The sequence below is a fragment of the Solanum pennellii genome, chromosome 11 (genome assembly GCF_001406875.1).
Source record: "Solanum pennellii chromosome 11, SPENNV200".
NCBI lineage: Eukaryota > Viridiplantae > Streptophyta > Magnoliopsida > Solanales > Solanaceae > Solanum > Solanum pennellii.
In genome coordinates this window covers 21,492,650-21,501,412 of record NC_028647.1, presented here as the reverse complement: position 1 = coordinate 21,501,412, position 8,763 = coordinate 21,492,650, and positions in this window count along the sequence as shown.

Below are 8,763 nucleotides of genomic sequence, written 5' to 3'. Positions count from 1 at the left end.
TCTTGCCACCTTACTCCTTAGGACATCAATCTTGCAGTCTTGGTTTCACGGCCTCTCTCTCGAGAAATCCAAAAACACATGGGTGGTTTTGGATTTGAAAATACAAACCCATTAACTTAAACCATAACCACTAGGTGAAATCACCATTAAAATACATTTAATCCTATCAGCAAGCAAGACCAAACAATAATGTCAACACTTATTTGCTGAATACTCCACAAGAATGGGGATTTCATCCACATATCAAGAAATAATCAAATACACCTAAAATGATAAACATTAATTATGTGAAATGGAAGAAGAATGGAGAAGAGGCACTTCCAATTTAAGAAAGAAGAACCTCTTTCATCAAGTCTCCCACAAAACCCTCTCCAATGTTTTGAGAAAGTATAAAACTAAGTTCTAAAAGTGAAAAAATTATAATAATGTTTGGAACATATTCATAAATAAAAAAGAGTTTAGAATTTATAGACTTCAGACTATGTGCTGGAGATTCTCCTCGGCGAATTCAATCGTGAATCGCCGAGTGATCCGGAGATTCACCTTTCTTTTAGTTCATCGCCGTTTGTGCTTTGCCTTCATTGTCTATGTCGCAAAACTATTTGGCGAAGCGCCTACTGCTCCTTTTCATCACATTCTTAATCCACTTCCTTCAAGGCTTTTCATGTTGGAACAAGGTCAAAATGCTTCTCTTTAGCGGATCTCCAAGTATACTTGGCGAAGCTCAGGCTTCAACTTCAGCTCGTTTTCATCCTTTTTTTTGTTTTGCAACTAAGTGTCGATGCTTAAGCTAAAACTTAAATACATGAAACTCAAGAGGTTTCATCAAGTATTGCGATAATATGAGCAATTTAGGACACTATTTTTATTAAAGTAAAGCTATAACTGAGTTCAACACACCAACATAAACTTTTTCTTGTGCTCAAGTAAAACTTAAGTTCGGTAGTTCAAATAGGATGTCTCAAATGGTGCTACACAAGACTCAATCATGAACATATTCAACAAGACTCAAATTACTCATGCACAGCTCAGTTGTATATTCAAAGATTCAAGTTGTGACACACCATTACAAAAGACTCTTGTGCTCGTGATACTTTCTTTTTCAGCAAGTTCAAGCTCAACAAATGTATATAAATGCCCTCTCACAAAGAATGATTCCATATTCACACAAAAATATTAATCAATGTAAGATCAGGAATCAAATTCAACGTTCATTGTCACAAAGCAGAACAAGGTGCATGTTTTCACCCATAGGTTTGCCTTTATTTTCCAATTGATCTTCAGTTCGGCTTACTCAAGATCACAAAGGTCTTTCTAAGGCTTTTAATGGGGTTGAGTGCAAAGGCATGATAATTTTGCCGCAATGAATTTTTCCTCAATGAGATGTGATTTCCTCATGCTATTCCCATCATTCTTTCTCAATCCTTAGTAAAGTTCTTCTAAGCCGTCTATTTATTCTCCTTCATGGATTGCTTGGAAACCTGATTTTTTTGTACTTTTATTTCACAGCTTTTTCTTTTTCATTATTCTCTTTCCTTTTTATTTTCCTTTGTTCTCTTTTTTTATGTATGGAGATTTTCAATTTTTCTACAATATCATGGGTTCGCTATACTTTTCTCGCACTTCTTGACTTCTTCTTTTTCTTCTCACCACACCCTCAACTTTAGACTTTGTCCTATGTTGTATATTACTTAAATCACAAAACAAAACGATTATAGGTTATAAATAGCATAAGGTCTAGGTTTCATTAAGGTCCCTCCAAAGAAAAAGTAAGTCTCAAGGGTGTTTAGAAGAGGTTCACGTTATAAGGGGTAGGACATAAAAGTGGTATATGATAAAGTTGGTTCAAATTCTTTAGAATTGCCTAAGATCATATCAAGAGGTCACCTTTCAAAATCAATCAGACTAACTGGGCAAATCTATGTTTATTCAAGCAAGGTTAAACGTAAGCTTATTACACAAGACATTGACACTTAAGTCAAACAAGACTACACAATTTCCCTAGTTTGCAATATTCATTACAAAAGAATCAACTCGATAAATGGCTAATCACACCGAGATGCTGGTAGTTAACATATTGTCTATGAAACATCATATGTCTTCCTCGTAGCTGAACATTCATTTTTTTTCAATTGAGAGCACTATTGAAGTCATTGGTATGGACCGAAACCGAGACTTGAATTTTTTACAAGAATAATCACTTTTAACACAAGAGATAGCGAAATTTTCAAACATAAAAATATTTCGAAATTTTTTAAGTGTCAGAATTAATTTTAAATTAGGACTCCACAAGAGAGACATAAGCTCAATAAATTGCAAAAGAAGTTTTAAAACATAATGAAATCAGGCAACCCAAACGTATATCAAAAGACACAACTATTCATAATAGGCACACAAAAGGTGGACCTCACCCCACCACAAATAAACTGCGTTTGCCCTAAAGTGCAAACAAAATATCCAAAACTACATGCAATGTAAAATAAAGGATATGTTGTAGGAGAATCATGTCTAAAGCTCGGAGCTCAAGTTGCTTCAAGAGTGCCGAACTTCATCAAATCAGCTGGGTGGTGCAGTTTCCAGAGAAGCCTGAAAGACCGCATCCTTATCTTCCTAATTTTCTCCAGCAACTTCTTAAATTCCTTCTTGCGTTTTCTCATCAGTCTCTACTTTTGATTCCTGAGAAGCTGCCTTTTCTATTCTATCTCCAAGAGTAGGTTTGGGCATGCTGGGCATATCTGGAATTTCTACCAATCTAAAAATTCTCTAAATGTTAATGGACTTCAAGTAGTTCACTTCCTTTTTAAGCTTTGCAATTTTGGCTCGTAAAGTTGCAAATTCCTTTGTGCCTCCTTGGTAGTGCTCACACGCAACTATCTTCTCATCTAGATTTTCAATTGTTGCATTTAATGGTGTTAGAGCATCGTTTAGTGCAGTCTGAATTATTTCTAGAATAGATGTTTCAAGATTTGCAACTGGGATTCAATGGATTGTACAAGTTTCCCCATTCGAATGAATGAAGTAGTAGTTATTAGGTCACTAGATATACTAGACAAAGCAACTCTGGATGGTCGCACAGTAGAAGAAATACCTGCTGAGTTAGCAAAAGAAATGGTGGAGCTAGCTATACCTGAAGGATTGAAAGATGGAGTGTGTACGGATGCTTATGTAGTTATAGAACAAGAGGTTAGGGTTTCCTTCTTCTTTCTTTCGTTTTTGTTCTTCAAATACTAAGCTTTTATTTTCTTGATATCTTTCGAGGCCGAGGGGGATACCTCTGCATCGCTCCTTGCATCCGTAGGCAACCTAGCTCTTATGCATAAGTCAGTTATCAATATTAAAAATGGTAGAGATGTGTGGCTATGCTTTGCTCACATGTTGATTTTTTATGCAATGATTGTTCCTAGATTTGTCCTTGTAAGTCTCATAATGCATCCAAGGTATACAACTTCAGCATGGCTAAGAATTGATTCATTCTGAGAGGGCATAATTGTGCTACTAATAAATATCAACTTGTTTCTGTAGCCACATTAAAATCTTTTTTCTTGATCTGGGCACCTTCTATCAGCCATTCAGGACCATCCTAATATGAGATCAATGGAGCTACTAGACATTTCTTCATCTCATCAAGTTTCTCATTCTTCACCAAGATTTGACAACAATTATGAACATGTTAGGAAAATCCCATGTCTTTGTTAATGGCCCCACTGTCACAGAATTCTTTTCTTTCTCGAACTATCACATAAGTTACCGGTTTGAAATAGGGTACCATCCTTTTCTTTTGAGGAGCGATTACATTGTGTGCGTCATAGAACACTCTGACAAAGCTTGGGATATAGGGGCTGCGTATCCTGGTGAATATTTGAAACTTATGGTACTTCAAGCACTTCATTACTTCTGGGTGTCTAACTATCAGATGCGTGTCGATAACACGTTTACCTGCACCGTCAGCAAAATGTTCTTTTTCGTGGAAAGGTATGTGCCTTCTATTAATTTTGCACTGGCTTTCCATTCGCATATACTCGGTGGTTCATTTACACAATTGAGTGGAAAGTTAATTCGACATGAAGCCACCCTCGATTTCTTTGTTCACTTTAGCTAAATTGCAATTTCTTTTCTATGACTTAAGTACCTGTAATGACAATTTTCCAAAATACAAAACTAGAAGTAAATTTAATTAAAAAATACACTAAAAATATCAAAAACTCCATAAGAACTATATTTTCAAGTGACACCACTCTGACAGAACGGTGCCATTTTTATTATTGTTACGCTTTCATGATCAACGACACTAACCTACAGTCTGATTGTTTACTAATCGACGCAAGTATAGTAACCCAACCAAGGGTTAGGGTCGTTTCCCAAGGGAGCAGTAGTGAAAACAGTAATTACACTAGAATTTTGTTCTAGTTAATAGTAGTTCAAGACATTATGGTTTGAGATCACTTTTGAGATCAAAGAAGGCTAGCTCATCCTGATTTTCCTTATCATCTGATTTTGTCATCAGTGAGAAAATAGAGTTTAACAGTTTCTTCAGCTTTGGCAGCCATCAATGAGACATCTTCATTACTATCCTCTTCTTTCTAAGACATATTGGAGCCATTTCCCCATAATGAATAGTCTTTATTCACAACTTGATTAGTGTGAGCCTTTCTTCTTGCATGGTATGGGATCTGGTCCATATTACGAGGTTTGAAGTCCTAGGCTTCCTATTTTTGGCTTTGACAGTCTCTCATGAAATGTTCGGTCTTCCCACAGTTGTGACAAAGATCATTTGAATTTGCTGCATTCTCATCCTCCTCTTCTGACCTATCATTCAAAGACATTTTAAAGGTTATTGATTTCTCTATCTTTCCATATTTAATGGTTGACCCCTGTTTTCTGTTCATCTCGTTGTCTAAAGGTTTCCAATAAAATCATCTATAGTGAGTACCTTTAGGTCTCTTGGTTAACTGATAGGATTCACTTTGGTCTCCCATTACATAGGAAGCCCCATGAGAATCATTTGAACTTGTTTGCTTGGGTAAATAGGCTCACCAAGAAATCTTAGTTCGTTGGTAATGGAAATGAATATCGGATGCATCTCGTGGACGTTTTCACCTTCCTTGATATAAAAGTTCTCATATTGGGTAATTAGAATCTCTACCTTAGACTCTTTTACTTGTATTGTTCCTTCATGAGTTGTTCTGAGACAATCCAAATTTCTTTAGTCATCTCGCACATAAAGATTTTGTTGTACTTATTAGTACAATACACACAGTACAAAATTATTTGCTCTATAGTTATGTTTTATATTTTTCCTATCAGCTTCATTGTATTCCCTTCTACTTTTGGGAAACACCTTTGCGATTTCTCAATCCACTACATATTTGGTGGGAATGTAAAGACTTTCAAGGATCACATCCCATAGCTTTGTATCTTCTGCATTGATGTAGCCATACATGTGAGTCTTTCACCATCCATAAAATATCCCATTGAATGAAGGTCGTTGAGTCATGGACTAACGTTCTTCGAGGCTCAGTGAAGCAGTTATTCCTTGAGGAACTCTTCTTTTCGTGGTGTTACCTAAATAGAAAAGTCAAGTTCTGATACCACTTGCTGGAATGTATGTATCCACTAGCTACGATAGGATCATGTCAACACAGTTAAGATAAACAAAAAGGATACTCAAAGTAAAGATAGCACACGATGTTTTACGTGGAATCTTTGCTCAAGGGAGTCAAAAATGATATGTATTAAAGATTTTTAAATTATTTTTTACTAAACTTTTTAGGGAAAAGTAAAACTACTTTACAACATACTATCTATTAACATTCTAATCGTTATTCGGACTAGTACAACTATCACTCAAATAATCCAAAGAAATACTTGCATTGCCCACTATAAAAACCCAATTGATTAATATAGACTTTTGACGTAACACATAAAGTTCTTGTCAAATAAGATCTTATAGTAATTTACTTAAGGTTTGAAACATTTCTAACACAAAAGAAATGAATTTTACAATGTAAGCACAAATACAAGCAATCAGAGGAGGTTCAAGAAGCATGTCTGTGAGGTCCTTTTTTGTTTTGTTGAAGCTTGAATATTCTCTCTTTTAGTGAATAACTGATTTGTTGTTTATAATGTTGAATATATCAATCATTAAGTTATTGATCGTTAACCAAAGCAATCTCATCCATTCTGATTGGTTTGGTACACTAACGACCTCACCAACCTCTGATGCAACAACTTTCAAGTTATATAACACATAGAGCTGGACGATCATACAATGTAGAGGACCGGGTCCCTATAGTTTTTAGGAGGTCACCAAAACATCTTCGAACAATAAGACTTACACAAAGTTTCTCTTTTCTCAGTGTATAAGACGATACCTTTGGGAATACTAGTTCCCTTAAGATTTTTCACAAAGCCTCCTCTTTTAAACTTCTCCTCAAAACTAGTTTAAACCACAATAATCGACTTTCAAAGTCTCTCAAGACTTATAACGCAAAATATGGTTCTTTTAAAAGATGAAATTTTCATTTCAAAGGTTGAAATATAGACATACCTTCATTTTTTTTTCCTTTTTGTTTGATATTACAATACTTTAAGTTAGTGTTGCGAGTAATTAATCATAATTTATACAATGATAGTATCTCACAAGAGGTCTTTCAAGAATACATAAGTATGGTACGATTATATGTTCTACTATAAAAGAAAGCTTCGGAAAACAACATATTCAAGGATCTCAAAATTTGTGTGGCCCTGTTACAGTTGGGGATTGTTGAATATATACAAAGATTTTAGAGTAATCTAACATAATAAATAGGTTGAATATACCATGAAATTATTCTTATTGATTTGTGATGAATTAAATTCTTCTTCGCCTTGTAGCTTTAAAAATTATATGACCTGATTTGTGAATAATCAAACAAAATAAGTACATTGAATATAATATAAAGTTATGATTTTCTGACATGACTTAATGTCATTATTAATTAGTTTTGATGCGATGACTTTGAAAACATACATTTAATTAACTCAAAATTATTTTCTCAAATAATTTGATTAATCATCAAATATTAACCTATTCAACTTTTCATTACTGTATGTACCAGTGGAATGTGCGAGAAAATATAGTAAAGTAAATACATACATAATCAAACAAAAGGAATGCTATTTTCACAAGGTGCCTTACTATATTCAAAAGGGACTCTTTTTCAATACTTTACTTAATAGATTTATTTTTCATATCTCAAATAAACTTTATTACATAAATAATTGGTGAACATGTTCTTATTGTACCTTATCGGAAAGGTCATACACCTTTCGAAAAGTCACAATCTTTTGTAAAGGTCACAACATTTCATTAAAGTCACAACTTTTCATAAAATTCGCAACTTTTCATAAAAGTATCAACTTTTCATATATATCACAACTCTTCATAAAAATTCCAAATTTTCATAAAACTCTTCCTTTTCCATTTACACATTTTTAAACCCAACAATCCCCTGCATGAACGGGGAATGACTCCAAGACAAAGAAACGGACAATAATGTGTACTTTACAAGCAAGAATTAATTGGATTTGGATAAGTAGGTTTCCCGTTGGACTTTCTATAGTGAAGATATGTCAGATATACTCGATCAATTGGTAGATTCAATATCTTTGAACCTTCGAGCTTTGGTGTATATCTAGACAACCATAAGTCAAACAATTAAACCTTTACCATTTATGGTTCTTACGGTTGTGTTCATTTCAGCTATGAACACCTCTTTGTTTTATAAGTGTATAGATAATAGGCATTGGTAAATAGTTCTCTTGGAAGTTGCTTACACTTCACACTCAGATAGGTGATTTCTAATCGTGTTATCGCGTAGATACACTATTCGGTGAAATCTACCAGACTTAGAAAATCATTACAACCATTAAGCTTTATTAACCATTATCAAGCCTTAGTATTGTATCTTTGTTCAAGAGCATTGTCTTCATCATGGGATTGGATTGAGTTGGTTGACAATGTCGAACCGTCAGTCACTACTTTGTTTTTCTCCTTGAATCTAACTCTTGGGATCTCCAATATATGCGAGATAGAGTTACCGTCATGATGACTTTTTCTAAGCCGTAAACCCTTTTTACTTAGATGATCTTTCAACTTTCTCTCTTGTTAGACCTTTTTTATAAGTGGATCCAAGACATTATCCTTTCACTTTACATAGTCAATTGTGATAATTCCACTAGAGAGTAGTTTTCTAATGGTATAATGTATATGTCTTGTATGACAAGACTCCCTGTTATATATTATGCTACATTCACTACCTATCGCATCTTGCTTATTAAAGTGTATGCATATTAAAGTGTCAACATATCACAAATATACAAAAAAAACAATGACCTTGTGATTTTAATGTGAACACATGTATCACCTACACCATTCTTAAATCCAAATGCCAACATAGTTGGTCAGATTTCTTATATTATTGTTTGGATGCTTGTTTTAGTCCATAGTGTAACTTAACACAAGTTCGAACACTTTGTTTTCTTTACCAGGAACTACAAAACCCTCAGGTTGTTCCATGTAAATTTCTTCCTCCAATTCTGTCACGACCCAAAACCGAGCCACGACTGGCACCCACACTTACCCTCCTATGTGAGCGAACCAACCAATCTAAACCCTCACATTTCAATATAATATCAACAGAAAGCAATGCGGAAGACTTAAACTCATTAATAAAAACCAATTCAATAACTTCTAAAATTCAACATCTATTATTCCCCAAAAAC